The 18,704-nt window shown below is 41.6% G+C and overlaps 2 protein-coding genes across 3 annotated transcripts in view; both read right to left on the bottom strand.

Moving 5' to 3' along the window:
* The window catches only part of LOC126565236 (protein SCO1 homolog, mitochondrial), a 379,954-nt gene that overhangs the window by 100,657 nt on the left and 260,593 nt on the right, over positions 1–18,704 (bottom strand). The gene's annotated exons all lie outside the window — the stretch shown is intronic.
* LOC126565134 (elongation of very long chain fatty acids protein AAEL008004-like) overlaps positions 1–18,704 on the bottom strand; it is a 588,598-nt gene that overhangs the window by 455,432 nt on the left and 114,462 nt on the right. The window contains exon 1 of one of the 2 annotated variants that reach the window (XM_050222279.1): positions 14,197–14,208. The exons of the other annotated variant lie outside the window; for it this stretch is intronic. The gene's annotated coding sequence lies outside the window, so the exon portion shown is untranslated. Of the gene's footprint in view, positions 1–14,196; positions 14,209–18,704 lie in introns of those variants that run through there. 2 annotated transcript variants of the gene reach the window in all.

Genomic DNA, 18,704 nt, shown 5'->3' with positions numbered 1-18,704 from the left:
TCCCTTTAATGCACGTAAAAATACACCACCAACACATGCAAAAAGCAAGCTTCGAAATGTTGATTAACATTCGTCTAAACAATACATAGAAGTCTGTGTAGGTATGCGATGCTTGTACGGGAAATAGTTTTCCCCAACGGATTTTCTCCCTGAGAGGTTCGAGAAAGGAGAGACCATTTCTCCAGCTAAGGTTTTGTTTGTAATCTAGAGTGTTTGAGTGTGGGAAATACTGCTCAATGTGTTCTTGGGTGAGTGAGTTTGACGCTCTCTCTCTCTCTCTCTTGATTGAATCACTCTCTTTGTCTTTGAACTGTTCCATGTGACGAGCACGTTGTATTGTGGTGTGAATTTATGGATTCGCCAGGAAATGTATCCTGGGGGCTATGTGGGCCTGCTTCCTGCGCATGACACATGCTAGTACACATCGTCGTCTGTGTGCGATGGTGAGTATGTGTTTACAAATTTTTGTGTTATCCTGCTAGGGTAACCGTGTTCTGGAACCAGGACGAGAGCGAGCAAGAGAATTGTTTAGTGAGCACAGTGAGCACAATGGGATTTTATTATTGGACAAAACTGATCAAATGGACATTTAATAACTAGAAGTTAATAAAAGAAAAGAAATTATTAAATTTTTGTATGGTATAAAAAAGTGAAAAAGCCCCCAAATTTACAAATAATGGCAATTCATCTTAACATTTTATTTACAGCTCAATTAACTAAACCAACCTTTAAGGGATTAATGATAACTTCCAAGAGCGAACCGGACACATCAGAGCATAAATCTTGCTTACCTACACTCACAGGCACTGTGCTCGTTGCAGTCTAGAGCTCAGCTGCTGCCAACCAGTCTGCTGACTGGTTAGTTTCTCCGTAACCGTGTGAGCATTCAGTTCTCAAGAGCTGCGTTTCGAACACCGTGTGTGTCACTCTTGGCATCCTGGAAGCTGAGAGCATTCATAGCAGAAGTTTGTTAAAAGTCCCGGGATTATCAGTGATAGCTGAAACTTACAGAAAATAATCAAAACCACAAAAAAGGTAGCTTACAGTTGTGTTGTAGCAGATTACCAGTACAAATGGTATTACAAACGATTGTGACAGTTTGAAGGTATACTGTTTCCCGCTTGTGCATCTCAGTGTGTGTAGTGAATAAATAATGCAACTGATAAGAACAAAAGGAGCTTGTGTGAAAGAAAATCGTAACACGTCTGATTGGATTAACTGACTTCGGGGTTGTTTTAAAGTAGTTTTCTTAAACTAAACTCAACGCAGCTTATCATAACCTTAGTGAAACAAATCAACAATACGGTAGCGAGCTGGATACGTTTTCCAAAATCACTACACATCATCTACCTGCTCTCGGTGTACCAGGAACTATGCTTCGTGCAATTACACACTCACTCTCTCTCTCAGTTTTTTTCTCTTCCAAGAAGTTCTCATTGAAACCTTTACTCTCTCCTCAAGGTTAGATAACCTCCCACGCGGCCTCCCCATCTCTCTGTCTCTCACTAGCTTGCTCTTGGCCCTTTGCGCTCTAATCAGCTGTCAAACTTTTCGCACATTAGTACCCTACTGCCGTCTGTGTCAAGCTGGTTTCACTGACCGTCGGTTCCCTCCTGTATTGGTGCGATATCAGGGACAACAACGCATTACGCTTGTGTGAGTTAGCGAGAAGTGACTTTCCCCCCAGCTGTGTCCCGATAGCGACCGAATGCACTGATTCCTTCTGATTAGAGCTGTCAGTGAAGAAACTCGCTGTGTTGTTTCAAGCTCTAACGATATGGCACGACATGGCTGGTGCTTAACTGCAAAAGGCGCACGATAGGTTGGTGTGAGTGCATGTGATTGGTGAAATAAAACAAACGGGAAAACAAGACGTGTGTGTAGTGTTGAAAATGAAAAATTTTACCAAAATAATTGCGGTTATTTTGTCTTTGTGACGTGAAAAGCTAACGTAGCCATAATTTCACGTCTTTGAAGTCTATCATCGACTCTGGAAAAGGGAATTTAAAGTTCACTAGGTGCTCTTGTTTGGCTATACGTGTGGCGTGAAAGCGTGATTCAATTAGGTACCAGCGTTTTTTTTTTTGTCGTTCGATTGGCACCTTTTCCGATACCATTCGTTTCCCATCCGAAAAGAAACCTTTGCGTGATTGGTTCATAAATCAGTGGCAATTGTACGTTTGACGACGGCAGAATTATGATTCCAGCCCAAGCGCTACCGTCCTGGATTCTGCCACACTTCTTCGACGCCCAACGCACCCAAACTCTTGCGTGACAAGGTAAGCGTTTTCCAACCCATCGGCTTCCTAGCAACCCTCACACCAATACCGACACAAGTCGGACGATTTCCCGCGGTTATCTTAATTGCTGGTACTTTTTCGTACCCATCCCATCGTCAATCTTTCAGCGCGCTATTCATCCAAAGTTTTGAGAATTTCATGAACCACGCCGAGACCTTTGCTGGAGTTAGGGAGACCCGGTGCTGTTAGCCATTTGCCGGGGACTTTTGTAACCGCTTCTGGACGGCAGCCTGCAGCCTTTGAGTGGAAAGAATTTCTTCACCATTTCAATTCAATCACAGCGTGAAACGTGCTCGAGCGAACGGCGGGTGGCAGACCCGGGGTACGGTTCTGCGCTGTAACACCGGGTGCAGAAGGTCCAACATTTGAGCGTTGATTCTTTCGGCGACCGCCTTCCAAGACGCTTGCCAAGAATGCAAAAAGAAAAGCGAGTGAAATGTTTTGCCTGTACCTCCTACACCGAGCCTCAGTTAGCTGTTCTGTTGTTGTCCTTTTTTTTTCCTCGCAATATTTTGATGAGTTTCGCACACAAAACGAGCAAGCCCATGACAAAATGGAGATTGCTGGCTGCGGCATATCTATGCAAATGTGTGCGTGCGTGTCTGTGGGGGATTGAAACGAAAGAATACGAAGAAAAATGAATTGCTAAAAATAGGTAAAGATGGAACAAAAAAAAAAAAAACTTACAGAAAAGGCTGGATCTGGGATCATTTTGCGACAATGACCATCTGTGTCGGTTTGCCGGTCAGCATAATAGAAAAAGAGGCTTAACAGTTTGGAAGTTGTTTTGTTGCTGAATTGTATTGCAACGAACCGACTGCTTAATCAAGAATTTGATTGGGTTGTTATAGATGGACATAAAACACCCAAAAGGTGAAGAGGTTTGTGTGGAATGCAACATATGGTGTTAATAGATTTGTCAACCGAACTACGGTATGAAGGAGCTGCAAGACGTTGAAATTTATATTTTTAAGTAAAGTTTAAATTATAAAAAAAAGGCTTAAGACATTAAACCGTTTGTCCTTAAAAGTTATAATTCTCAAAATAATATCCGTTAATACGAACTGATCTTCCATGATGAAAGTTAACAAAGCTGATAATGGCTGGTAAAAGAGTAAATACATTCACAGTGTGTAATTATCTGCAAAATGATGAAGCGTAAAACCATTTCTTGCTTATCGAAAAAAATCTCCGTTGAAACATTTTTGACGCTAATGAACAATGTCATTTTTTATAGCCAGCTTGTTATGAAATGTTGGTCAACATGGTTCGATTTTTTGCAACCATATTTGAAATCACCAGCAACCTTTTCCGTTTGGTTGTTTTCAGTATTAAAAACCGGACAGGCTGACTGCTGGGCGAGAGGGAAAAAAGGTACCTTTGCAGATTATAATGGTATTTGCCCTTCCTGGAACGAATTTCATCGATTGACCGGTTCTCCCATTACTTGCAATGGGTCGGAATTGTTTATTGTGTGACGTTATTCATATTTATATCCGCTACTTTCGTTCCCTTTTTTTCACCCCTAGCGGCCCTCAGAGTCGTCCAGTCTTCAATCAAAACCGTCGGTGGAAAACCTGTTACCCAAGGCGCTCACCTTGAACGAGACTGGCCTTCTAGCATTTCGTAGCGTCCAAAGCCAAAGTCAAAGTCATACCGAAACATTCAACCACCGTTGAGAGGTACGAAAAACAATCAACAGCTTTTTTGTGGGTGTGCGCGTGTGTGTGTGTGTGTGTGTGTGTACGTTTCGAATAATCTAAGACGCTCGTCCCGGCCAATTAACGGAGTTTGCTGATCGATATATGCTAATTTGTAACAGCTTCTGCGTAGCGGTTTATGTTTCGATGTTTACCAGTTCCTAATAGAACTAGCATACGGTTACGATACAACGCAGGAAGGTAATGTTTTATGTATTTATTTTCCTACTGGTACCTAAACATAGCGCCTGCCTTCAGGTACGTCCGGATAAGAATTGTTCAGTTTGAATGATGGTGGACCCCCAAGACTGCCAGCCATCCGACGCACATAGAATCCAGTAAGAAAAGCACCATTCTGTGCGTCTGGCAATCGATACGTTTTGTGCGATTACAATAATTCTTCGAACGCTGGCACATTCCAGTCGAGCTGAAAATCGAAGGTTTTGATAGGATGCTATAGGAAGTTGGGGGGTGGTGAGAGAATCAAACCAAAACATTTTCGTCCATAGACGGTTGATCGTCTTAACCGCCGGCTATTGAGCTGTGGTCTTGCAACAACAATAGAGGGTTTCTTTGCGTTCGCTCGCTCTTTCGTCGTAGTGTTTGCTGGAACGATCCCGCGTGCAATTGGTGGAAGAGTTTAGGAAGTGTTTTAGAAAGTTTTTTGCCAGTGTACAAGGGAAGAAGGGAACATTGTGCTGATAGGACAGTAAGAATAACTTTCCTTTATCTTTCAACGTTCCCTTGCCTGGAGCAGTTAGAATCGAAATACTGAAGAGATGTACGTTAGATACAGAAAAAGCTTAATCGGTTATGGGTGTGTCTAAATGGGTGTGTAGACTGTTATATTTGATAATAAAGTCGTAATGTGTAAAGATGGTATCTTGCTATAAATAAAAAAATATTACTCATTAGTTTTATTCCGCCATTACGTATTAAGAAGCGATAGCTTGATTTTAGCAACAAATATCTGGGACATAACATTGAATAAAGTAGCAATGGAGACGCCTAGTACTTTGTAGATTTACGGAGCACTGCATGGAGACGCCTAGTATTTTACAAATGAATATTTTATTTCATGGAGGCGTCGGGTATTTTGTACAACTATTGCAAACTATACTTTTGCCGTCACTTTTTGAGAAAATTATTCCAGCGTACTTACTACAGTGAAAATGTACTTTAAAAGCAGTTGTGCTTGAAAGTAAATTACGCTTTCTTTTACAACTGGGTTTCTAAACATTCAAAACTTTATACAGCCTATCATCACAATGAATCGCGCATAAATTTTACCAACAAGTGCATTTTTCCGGAGAAAATGATTGTTTTAAAGCTGCGTGCACGCTTTAACAAGATTTACACTCCAGTGAAAACGACTATAGGAACGTTTTATGTTCCATTTAAATGTGTCATTCCCTCGGTAAGCTGTTACAAAACAGCAATATGGTTTTGTATTTCCCAACAATTGTTTATGGCCATTTTTATGACCAGTATCAGAGAGACGTGTTCATACACGAATACTTTCATGCTATGTAAAAAAATGTAACACAGTTTGTTTCATTGTTTATTGCATTAATATCAATCCTACATTCCGCGTATTTTGCAATAAAGATGCCCTGTGTGAAAAGAAAAATTCACGCAAAAAATCAATACCAATTACAATGTCCTTGGTGAAGTATTTTATTTCATTTGTTACCGTGATCTAGTCACCTGGACAATGTTTTTGCTTCGGGTTCAAAATCATTTTACTTTCACGTCCATTCAAACGTATGACAGGGTGAGATAATAAATGTTACAGATAATATGTGTCAGTGTCATGATATATTTGTTCCGGCCAGTACCAATTCACCGTTCATTGATTCTGTGCAACGATTTGTTTCGCATACGTGGCTGGTGAAACATTCCAGCTCTTTTGTTTCACGAACCCAGAGCCGAACTGGTGATCACGGTCAGTAGAGCTTTTCAATGAATCAAGTGCCCAATGTGCCCGTTTGGAAATTGTGCCATGGAATTGTGAAGTGATTAATATGCCAGAATCCTCACAATGCGTCGATGAAGAAGCGCACGGTAAATGGGTCTTTTTTCTTCCATCCATTCTATCTCCTAGAGTACCACATCATGCCACCAGGACGATTCGCACCGAGAGAGCCACAGCGCTGATGGGGATTGTTCTGTGCTGTTGAACAATCGTGTATTTCGAGAGCTGACTCAAACATGTGTTCAAGCACAGCATGGTATGTGTTCGTCGTCCATTCAGTGTGTTGATCGATGATGCTCAAACGAGATCACTGGACAGATTGCATTTGGTACGAACCGATGCACACGCTTTATTTGTCGTTGACGCCGGACAGGCCAGCGCATGCTGTATTGATCCATTTAAAATCATTGGTAATTCTTACAACGAACAACAAACACGGCATTGGTCGCTTATAAAAAGCTAATCAAAATCTCTTCATTTTGTGCTCCGATTTAACCACCCACCAAAATACGCACAGCTTATCCCGAAGCGATTGATTAGTATGCATCGCGAGGTATGTTATGCTATGCAAATGAGATTTGTATTTTCTATCTAAGCTGGATGCGATAAATTTGCTGACGGTTTTGCGAAAGACTGGTGGGTGTTGTAAAATTAGTACTCGTTTTTAATATGTAGGTAAGAAAAAAAGATACCGAAGCTTTGCTCGGATACGTGAGCCCAGTGAAACGCTTTTGTTTTAAATTGTTCTTAGCAACTAATTAGTATTCTTTGAGAGGAGCGCCAGAGATAGACTGTTTCATGAAGCAAATTCTATACAACTGGTGATTTTTTATTATTCTTCAAGAATAGAATGAAAATTCTTCGAGGATTGTAAAGAAAATTAATCAAAACTCAACTCAACTGAACAAGAGCTAAATCTCTCGCTTCGAATAACACTTCAGGCAAGTGATGGATTAGTCTAATTCATTGTTGGCTCGATTCCACCGCATTTTATTATTTTAAATTCATTTTAAGTTCATGATCGGGTCTCATCAATTAACAGTACGAAAACTCGATTCTTTCTCTTTATCTACAATTTTCTGTCTTATTCGGGTAAGAGAGCTTCCCTAACAAAGCGTCTGGTCATCCATTTTGAAACCGCTTCTCCGATTCGTATTGGAAATTAAATTTGATGGTGTAGCATTATATGACAGCACTGATAGCTTTCACCACTGTAGCATTTCAGACTTCGTACCATTTGTCCTGCATTTCCTTCGCTTTCAACTATCACTACATCAAGAATAACGGTGGCCATCAATTTGGTCATTGAGACATTATCGGAAATATTCTATTTCATTCTGTACTAACGTAAATGAAAACCACGGTGCACAATGGTACATGAAGAACAATTCCCTATATCCGCTGCTAGCCGTTGGATGTAATAATGAAGCAATTAGCAAATGGATCGTTTAATGTGAAGCGCTGCACGAATGTATGTTTGTGAGGATAAAGTAGCAAAATCAATCTGCTCCAATGCGATAAGGCCGTCAGATTAGTGGTCGGTGAAAATGTTAAATAAATTATTCCACCATAGTCCCCAATTGCATTTACGTCTAGAGGATGAAAGGTAAATCCACTAGAAGCATTACATGCAAGTATACATTGAATTAATTTATTTATGTTACTGTTGCTGATCTGATTGCTGATGCTGATCTGAGCGATGGATTTGGAAGTTTGATTCAATATTCATCAAACACGTTCTGATGGCTGTTGTAAACGAAAGAGCAGGCTTTTGTAGTTTTGATTTATTTATTTATGGCTTAAATGAATTTATAAAGTTACCGACATAATACACCACATTCCAAAAAAAACTTTGCTCAAAAAATACATTTAACATATAAAGTATGATATTAGCATACTTCCTGATACTCACACTAGAAAGTTTTCAAGATGAGTTGCTTTTTTAAGCAACTTACAGGAAGTTAGGAAAGCTTGTCTTTGTTGTGCCAGTCGGAGTGAATTTTTGGACGTGTTGTAGAAGAAAAACTATTCCTGTTGAAAACTCAAACAAGCTAAGCCCACTTAAGCTCTCGAGCCCGCTAAATCGTAAAACTATCCTTTCGTCCATTCAAGTCCAACCACCATCGATGGTTCGATCCGATAACGATGAGATGGTAGTTTCAGCGGTGTTTGAAAAACCGATCAGCTTCGTCCACCATCGAAATCGTTTGCGAGTTGAGTGCCCCATCCACAAAACAACTTGCCCCGCCGAAAAAGGGTACAAAAGTTTTCCGAAACGCTAGTCAACACCTTTTTGCCCGGTTTGCGGTTGACTTGCGTTCGGGTGATGAACTGACTCGATAGTGCCCTGCTGACTCATCCCACCACGAATCCCAGTGATTGAACATTAAATGACGTCTTTGGTGAGTGTCTCAAAACTCCGCGAACGCCACACCGATCCTTGGAGGTTAAGGTTTACAAAACTCGCTCAAAAGGTCCGTAGATAAAGTCATCCCCAAATAATTATCATGCTTCATATCCTCGCTTACGGTGGTCGCAACAAATACGCACCCACACACACGCTTGCTGACGGATGACTGACTTTTTATGACGTTCTGTCACCAAAGTTTTATTGGATTTTCATCAACATCAGCGTTACCGGAGCAGATGGTTTTTATTGATTGGAGGATCTTGCAGCAAAGCTATCAGTAAGGCCGACAAGCTTGCTACAATTGTCTAGTTCACCAATTGGCACATGCGTGTGTGTTTGTGTTTGTCTGTATGCGAATATTTTCTAGTCTTAGAGATGGAGAAAAGCGCCATGTTCTTCATGTTCCTTTCTACCTTCTTTTGTGTAATTTGATGGACAAACTTCACTCGTCAAGTGGGTCGTCTCTGGCGGATGACGGTTCTTGTCAGAACCTTTATCCTCCCAAACCGTGTTCAAGGCTCGGAAGCTCGGGTAAGCCATCCTTACCCTTTGTGCGGGATGCAGCATCTTCTTGGCCACTGGAAATGTTGAGGGTTTTCGCTGTAGGATTAGAGGATGAAACAACGGAAAATCCCAAGTCCAGCTGCTGTCACAAAAAACCGGGCTCAAGAGATGTAAGCGATGAAAACACTGAGAACAGATTGAAAATAGCCACTCTGGTGTGCGTGTGTATGTCATCGTAGGGAATTTTACAGCCCGAAAATAGGGCTTTCCCGGTGGAAGGACTTCTACTTTCTGCTACCGAATACGGATCTCCAGAGTACGCCCTATCTCTTTCCTGTCCGACGTGACCTTCGCATGGGATTACGCATAAACTGTGGACATCCGCCATTTTGCTTGCCTATCATGTTCTTCATGACACTCGGGTATATAGATTAAGGTGTCTCGAAAAGAAAAAAAAAACGCTGATCATTTGTTATTTGCCACGCTTGACTTTCTCTGCAGACACACGCTGCACGTATTTGAAGCCAAACAACCATCACGTTTTTGAGTAATTTTATTACATTTTAAACAACGTTCCTTAAGCATTCCGAAGGTAAATTGCTGCAAAGATTGCTTTTTTATTGACTTTTTATTGCCAACCGAAAGCGCACGTGTACGGTCTTAAAGAGCTGGAACGAGCTAAGCGCTCTAACAGATTGGCAACTATCGCGCCTTGTACGCGTGCTTCCGGGAAAAGATTAAAGCGAGAGCTTATGTTAAACATACCTTTGGTTTGAGTTTGTGTGTGTGTGTGTGTGTGGCTGTGTGCGAGGGAACTACATTAAGGCAGGTATGAATTACCGACCGTTCGGGATGGAATAAAGCAGTATCAAACAGTAAGCTGCTTCCCACTTGAAAAGCTTGCTATTCATCGGGAAAAGTTTTAACTTGACTGGGCCCAAGGTTCGTTCGTTGTGGTCGGAAAAGTTATGATGCCTTACACATTTTTTCGCTTACCTTGTGGCGGGAGGCCACAAATGTTGTTTAATCTCTCTTTATCACGGAATAAGATAAATGAGAAAACTAAAAGGAGAAAATGATCTGTCCAAGCAGGAAAATGGAGCAGATTGTTTATTAATTTTATGCACACAAAGTGCTTTAAAGATATGAACTAAATATCAGGAAAAGTCTCTGAATTGTGTGCTGAAGTTAATTTAACGTTTGATTATTTTTATTCAATAATAATGGCCTGATCGAATTTCATGAAAGTAGATAGATGAGCCATATATCTTTTCTAGTGAACTGTTATATTTAATATTTAAATAGCTGGCTTTGTTCTTCAAATTGGTATAGGAATTTCAACCTATCTATCTTACGCTTTTCAACACAGAAATAAACAACTTTATAATCTGTGCAAAACAATGTAATTTCTGAAACATTTCTATCCGTTTCTGTATATGATTCTGCATAGAATAACTTTGCAAACGACTCGAGAGGATTTTCAAATATGAATGAAGAATACGGCTTCGTTGATTAGAAAACAAAAATAGGCATTCAAATGCCTCCTACCGAAGAAAGCAACGGGTCCGGTCGGTCCGAATGCCAATTGCCGCTTTCGCTTGTACCGTTGACCGAGAATTCTGCACTTCTGTGCTGTGTTTTTGGTGGAATGTTCATCCACATAGCAGAGCATCGTAATAAATTCATGCCAACAGAAATGCTAGCTGCTCGTTCTCGGTGTTCGGTGCTGCTGTAGCAAACAATCCGCTTGAAAGGCTCCTGGGAGATGAACCAATGAACCGTACCTACCAACCGAAACGCTAAGCGTAAGTTTGTAATTTATTTTGCAAATGCTTGGCCCCGTGCACGACGTACGCACTTCATGCCGGCGCCATCGTACGGTTGGGGGTAGAAATTATGCTTATTAGGAACCAAAGTCGAAAATATGTGTAGGGATAAGCTAGATTATCATATTTCTTGTGAATTGTTTAGCTTTGAAATATTTAGGGCATAGTTAGTATTTAATGAATATTTGGCTTTTTTGGAATTATTCGGATAAATTGCGGGTCTCCATCATGAGAATGCAATAAAATTAAGTACATTTTTTGGAAATTTGTACGATTTAAAGATAGCTTTCTATTTATTATAGAATTTAGCTTGGACTTTATGCTTCTCTGATGAAGGCCTCAAACCACTTTCATTTAAACATTCCAACAGAGCTTTTACCTTTTGATTTTTTTTGGTAGTGTTTGAAGCTTTGTTATAGCAACACTAATGATCGAACACAACGCTTTCACTATCATTATAACTCTTGACCGAAGTTTAATGACAAATGATAAATTCGCTCATGTAAAAATCTCATTCCATTCAGTGTTTTATCGAACGTACCGTAAAAATTTCGCCATTACATCCGTCCGCCGACCAGCAATCATCATTGCGTCCTCCATTATAACCGGACCGGCTACCTACACCGATCATTTGTTGCCATAATTTTGAGCTATCATGCCCACTGCCCGACGGCCATGAATATGAACGATCCCATTAATGAGCGCTCCATGGGACGACGATTGAGTACCAACGCACTAACTTACCGTTGAGCGGAATGTCAAGAGGTCATTAAACTGGGCTGGTCAAATGTGAAACCGGCCGGCCAGAGTTAATAAATTGCGAGCGCTCCCTGGTGACGGGAAGTATTTTTCGACCGAAACTCCCACCGTCGTTCAATCTGCATCCGGGCTGTAGCCATTCAACTGGTTTCAGTTCCGTTGCGTTCCCCACGCGCCCGTGTAGCTCATTACGAATACGCTCTGGCTTCATTTGTTTTCGGTTCTTTAGTATTTTTGTTTTTTGTCTTCCGGATGACCAACTGGTTTTTGCCATTCGGCCAGCCAAGAACTCACAATGATTACGCAGGATTCTGGCATGTCAACCAATTCTCAAGGAGGATCATGGTTTGGCACTTCCGGTTTGTTGTTTTTCTCCTTCCTTTGCCAAATGCCATTGACTTGAAACCATGGTATTGCTCCGTTGTATTGCTGCTAGCTTACCACCGTTCTGCAGCACATACCGCTGGCGGGTGTTGTTTTCCAGGAAAAAGAAACACCAGTTTTGCCTTTCCTATATCATACTTCATGCATCACCATCGGGTGCCAGCAGTCGGTAATGATGGCAATAACAATATCGTAAAGCTTTTTATGGTGACGTTTTCCAGACCGAGCATCAGCATGGTGGTTAATGTGAAGGAGAAAAAATGTCACCACTGGGAAGCAACGGCAACGGTATGCCGAACTGATTCCCGGACCGGCGTTGATATCGGTAGCGAGCAAATATCTAGAAAGCGCAAACATCGACACAAAATTTCGAAGCGTTTATACTAATGAAGATGATTAGCTATGGTTTTAATGCTGTATAAATAGAGGTGTTGTTAGCGAGGATGTCATAAAATCAGCGCAACAAATCTTTGCTTCAAGCAGTGTGCCAAACATGTCCTCAAGGAAGCCTAGAGAAGCGAGTGAGGGAGTTTTCTAGAGTCATGTTGAGACTCGCTGGTTAAATAACAGCTAGGTAACATGTTACACACATAATTAGCTATACACCCAGTGTGTTCTAGTGAAATGAAATTTCAGATTAAGAAAACAGCCTAAGACAGAACTGGCAAATATTTGATGTTTCGGGAGTAATTACACAAAAACTTCGAAGAATAAAAATATTGCTTAAGAAGTTTTCTATGTGGCACTAACCAAAGTTCTGTCTTATGTAAGAACAGCATTTTAAAGAGCCAATGTGTCCGACGGAAAAAAATTAGGAACTATAGAAAAATCAGCATAGATATTATTCTTTAATAGACTAAAGCCAAGGGAGCAGAGTAATTCTTGATGAAAACACATTCTTACCACATCATCCTTTTCTGCTTCTTTGGCTTAAAAATGGAGCCAAGTTTGTGATGCTGTCCAGCGGATCACTTCTGCGCTGAAGAATGGGTGAGACAAGGAACGAGTCAGGCTCGCAGCGCAAGTAAGTTTGCCGACTGCACCTTATATGCCTGATCGTGACGCATTCCGACGGGCCACAAATGATCGACGGAACGCGGCAAGACGCCAACAGTCAAGCGATTGCTCGCGAGCATCGCAGAGCTGGTCAGCCCCTTTCACCATCTTCTTCTCTAGCGACGACCCCGCGACGAACAACTGATGAAGACCTAGATGCGAGTCTTCAGGTCAGGAGACGAGATTCGATTGTCGATGGCCTGCGCTGATGGCTGCGAACGACAAGCAACGGTAACAGCTACGATGTCAATAATGATCGAGGAGGCTGCTGCTGCTACTGGGGCAGAGATTACCTCACGTTGAGGATAGGGAACGCAATAGTACGGTGCTGGGCCCAGAAGGAAAAAAAGTCCAAAGGGGCACGGAAAGATGGAAAGAGAGTGTATGAGTTTGTTTCATGTTGTTGTGAACTAAATCTATGAAAAAACCCTTTATTTCCATGCCCTTTTAGCTTCGCCTGTTGAGTCTTGGTATAATGTTTGTTTAATTTATCTTGTTTCTAAATTATTATTTTTAAGTATGCCGTATCTGAGGATGATCTGGATGGGATTCGATACCAAACCATGGTACTAGGTAACTTGCAATGCTACCGACTATACAATAGGTTTTTTATTTCAAAACAATTCTCGTCCAATAGCCTTGCTCCAATAGCTTTAATTGAGGCACGGTTAGAGTCACACAATCACTAAAGAGCCTCTAAATTTTATGCTCAATATGTCAATTGCATATGGCTTTAAGTTTATATAAATATTCAACAGCTTTCCATTCATGAAACCCAAAAAAAAAGCATGGTCGCCCTTTTGAGGGCGTGAAAAATTACTAACTAAAATCATCACAGAATGAAGGCTTAGAAATGATGCTAAACGCTTCAACAATTGCCTGAAAACGAATAAAAAATATTAAAATGGAAACATTCTTCTCAAAATTAATCTTTCACCAATGTAAATAAAAAACATCTGTATCATTTTGAGCTAGAATTCAAAATTCTTGTTATCACACATAATCCGCAGTCATTAAATTTCATATTCACACACGGCATACTGCACACAGGCGTGCTGCAAAAAGCCAATAAAACATTCAAGCACAGAAAACATCCGACAATTTTCCTGTTAGCCCAACATGCGACAAATGCAGCACATATGATCCAATATGTACACAAACGGGACAACGTCCGCAAAACATTAACATCGTTAAGGGCTCGTCGTTTAGCTTGACATAAATTTCAAAATTGGAAATCAATACCTGCACCAGGCATTGCCGCATAAAGGCACAGACACTGCACAGACACTGCTGTCGCAATAATGGTGCAGCATTGCGGAAGAAGAAGCCACACACACTGCACTATCCACGAGGTTCATTTTCCCCGCCATCCTTTCCTGAGAGCAGTGCAGTAAGGGAGCAATTGTTTCGTTTCCCACGGCAGAAGACGATGGCCACCCGTATCTTTTTTCATAAAAGATAGTTTTTGCGACCAGTACGACTTGCTTTCATGTTTTGAAGGTGTGCCAACACCCCGTTTTGGGGTGAGTAAAACTGTGTGTGAAATCGATACGAGCATCGATGACCGGTCGGTTGGGCTGTTACAAGTACTGCAAAACCCGTTCATCGCAAACTTGGCGAGTTGTGGGAAAACATATAAGGACTTGTGGAGTGACTGACGCAGTTGAGATAGAAGCAGTCGAAAGAAAAAACTGACCTAAATAAAAATAAAAGACTCCTCCAGCACGAGTACTATAAGAAGTGGAAAACAGGAGGGGGGGGAGGGGCAATTGGAGGTGAATTGCTCGGTGCAATTTTCTTCCCAGCCAAACAGACTGTGGGAAAACAAGGAGCAAGCGGGACATGAATAATGGGTAAAAGTGACGAGTGATGTACGAAGTTAGGAGTACAAACACTTGCACCGACCGACTGTGAACGATGCGAGCGAAAGATGCGTGCTGTGTGAGGTTGTGGTTTGGTAAAGGGGGGGGGGGGGGGGGGGAAGGAAGACGGGACCAGATGGGACGGGAAAGTTTTCCACCTTCTGTCCAATTAGCTTCCGAGTGTGCTGTGCCGTGAGAGGGTCATACACGGCCGTGGTTTGAGGCGTAGAATGTGTTGCTCCATGATAAGAGTATTCACTCTATCCAACTAAACCATCATCTCAGTATCACGTGTTTCCACATCCTACAATGGTGGTGGTTGGAAAAACAAGAAGGATGGATCCCATGATGGGATATGAGAGGTGGGAAAAAAGAAACAGGTTCGGAGAAAGGATGTGCCTCCCGATGGTGAGGTAAAGCCATGTTTGGTTTCCCCGGCCCGGAAGAGGTTATTGTGGCGAAAAGGACTTGTCTGCCTGTAACACTATGGCTTAACTCGTTCAACGTGGTGTGTGTTTGTGTCGTAAGGATCCGCGGAACCAAATGCAAAGAACTGGGACACTCGGTGGTTTTTTCCCATGAAAGTTTGTGCATTTGTATGTGTATGTTGCGCAAAAAGGATCGGGAAATGGTGATGGTTAGTGAACTATTTCTAATTTGCTTTCATTTCCAACGAGCATACCTCGTTTCCTTGTGAGGTGAGACCTCGAATGTACTACAGTACGCCTCGAAGTTTGTGTCACCACGAACAGACAGAAAGCCCGCACACACACACGCACGTACAGAGATTGACACGTTGTGTAAGCAATTGCGTTCCGGATGTGCACATGCAACTGCTGCGACATTCCGGATTGAAGAGGATCTGCGTTGGAAAGGACGATGATCGGTTTGTGGCATAATGAATGGCCTACCGGTGGTGTTTCTCGCACGTCCCCGTCTTGTCAGCGACTGTCGTCGCCGTATGCAATCACACACAAACACCCCTGAATGTAAGCGTATTTGCCTTAGAACGCCGTCCATCCGACGTGTTGTAACCGGGGTGCCAATGGATGAGTTATGGCTGCCGGTGAGACGGTGATAAATTCAAACGGCTCGTTTCACCAGCATACTGCAATGGATTTATGCTTTCCTTAACAACCGCCCCAGTTCCACGTGCCACAGAAAGGAAAATTTATGCAATTCACAGGCGCACGGCAACACACCACGTCCGACAATATTGACCTAGCCGTAGCCCTTTTGTCGACAGTATTGATGTGCTTTTACCTAACACATTGCCGAAAACGCTTCACGCTTCCGGCGGCGTCGTCCATTTATGGCTTTAATTTCCGGCTCGAACGGCGGACAGACAAAAAACTGGCCACCCCGTGCACGAAACGTTATCCCCTTTAGAAGTACAGATTAGATTTGTTTCAATTACATCCAAATTATTCCAATTTGTGGCTGAAATAAGTGGCGGACGCGTGTACTCCTTACTGACCAGCGAATGCCCTTCGGGCGGTAGAAGTACTCTAGTAATGAACACGGTACAGCCGAACTTACGATACAGATTTTCCCACGGTCAAGTACAGGTCGTTTTATGAATTTTCTCTTTGCCAAAGGCATCGTTCCTCACACTCGATTTTCGCCGGGAAAGCCGTTTTCTCATTCGGTGTAATAAAACATACTACACGCCCATCAACTATCGTATACATTGTTTTTCTCTTTTACAAAGGAACAGACAATGAGTAGCCCTGTGGCGCTCACTGCGGAACACAAGAAGAGCAGGGGTTAGCAGGGGTTTCTGACGAAAACTTACTTATGCACTGTTGATATTAAGCTGAAGACTTGAGCTTTATTGCGCCTTAAGATCAGTAGAAACAATCTTAACTTTTATTTCACGTTTTGTATCGTTATTTGGTATATTTAGTTACAGTTCTTCAAATTTTTGTTCATCTACGAAACACCCTGTAGAATTTTCACGTACTTGCATGCACCCCAAACCCAAGGTAAGATGTGAATCCCGCACCAAGCGTATCGTTACCATGCTCCAAAGGTGAAAATGTACATTTCCCATTCGTGAATAATTGACATGCAATTTGCCGCCCTTTTGTAGCCGTTCTCGATAGCGCACATAAACCGTCCCGTAAGACAGAAAAAGTCGGTACGGATATACACACTACACGGGTCGCTGTTCGCTGGCAGTTTTCATGTCGAGCAATATTCGAGACCAAGGATTGTTTTTTGGCAGGGAGTATGTTTTCAAAGCAACACTCGTTTGCAGATTGAGGTGGGTTAGAAAAAGTTGACCTAATCGCGCGACGAGAAGATTTACAAAGTTCCGACTCCGGAGAGAAGGTTTAGCGACTTCAGTGACACATTATCTTTTCCTTGTGGAATTTGCATTGAGCTTGCCAAGCCAGTTTTGCACGATATTGTAGTAAATTACATGAGGAAATGTAATAGCGGAGTAAAATGTAGGAAACTAGTTATTAGACTTAAAATTATACGACTACAGCTATAAAAAAATCAATCCAAATTACATACTCTACATATAATAAAATAAGAACATAATTATAGTACAGTGATTTCAGTTTGTATAACATATCTGGATTATTATGCAATTCATGTTTTGGAACCGAACAGGAAAAGTAAATTATTACCTTGGGCTTTTCTTTAAATTAATCCTTAGAAATTATAATAATAACCTTCTTGCAAGATAAGCTGACTTCATTGAGTCTTTGAACCTTCGGAAGAGGGATTCTCGGCGTTCGCATTACAGAGTAGCTAACGAATTGCCCTCATTTGGCAGGATCATACATAGTGACGTTAAGCTTCACATACGAATTAACGATAATTATTCTGCTGCCCTGACGATTTAACGATTGTTTCGTTGCTGGCAGTAACGTTATAGGATTCTCGAGATTAACTAACAATGTTCGAAACATTTCTAGGATCACCTCGCAATAAAGTAGATTCATTTTAAGCGTTTAAAATAGATTGTCACTTAGTTTTGTGGTTGTTTTAATATTATTATAAAGTATTTGATAAATATCCATTCACCACTGGCGATCCTGATCCTGATTCTGAGCATTTTATGTATTTCGAAATTTAGACGATTTTTCACTTATTTAATTTTTGTTACTGAGACGAATGAAATTGTTCCATCTAAAATGCTTATTTTAGTAAAATTTGGTCCTTGCAAATAGTTCTTATCAGTTTTAAGATATGGATTGATACTTTTACTCTCACCTTTAATGGCAAGGACCTTAATTTGATCACATAAATCAATAAAAGCTATAAATCACATCCAGTTTTATATCCTTGTTTCCTGCTCTTATTCTAGCTGCCCACCGAACCTTTCTTGTTTTTCTAAAAATAGAAAAAAAAACTATATTAAAAAAAACACGATTCCAATGACATTATTGCCCATTAGTGTGGATCGTCCAAATGCTTCCCTTAGAAATGGTTCCTAGCGCACCAGCGGTCTACATAACAGCCCTGTCCTGTGCAACGGGCTGACAGCATATTGACTGCCACCATTCCACCAAAAGCTCCCGAGACGGGGTAACGTCGCTCTGAACGCTGCTCTGATTCACGCCCCTTGCCGATAGATGCGAGTGACACTTGCTGTCACTATCATTCAAAGGCGGCGGCCTCCACACTCTGACACTGATTTTTATTGAACTTACCACTTCCAAACGATCCGCACGCATGTCAATGGAAAGCAGCGGGGAAACGAAAGCTCTCCGCGCTAGAAATAAAACCCAGACTGCGTTGTAGAAATGTAGACTCCACTGGTTTACTCTGGAGCTGTGGGAAAATGGGTTCGAAGGCACAGCTTACTTTGCGGTAATATATTCACCAGCTTTATGAAGTTGTGTCGCCTTTTGGTACATTCGTAATACGCGCGTACGGTTCCGGAGGAATAGGCTTACGTATTTCCCTGATG

The sequence above is a fragment of the Anopheles maculipalpis genome, chromosome 3RL (assembly GCF_943734695.1).
Source record: "Anopheles maculipalpis chromosome 3RL, idAnoMacuDA_375_x, whole genome shotgun sequence".
In the NCBI taxonomy this organism is placed as follows: domain Eukaryota; kingdom Metazoa; phylum Arthropoda; class Insecta; order Diptera; family Culicidae; genus Anopheles; species Anopheles maculipalpis.
The sequence above is the reverse complement of the archived record's forward strand: the minus strand, read 5'-3'. Positions and strand labels throughout refer to the sequence as shown.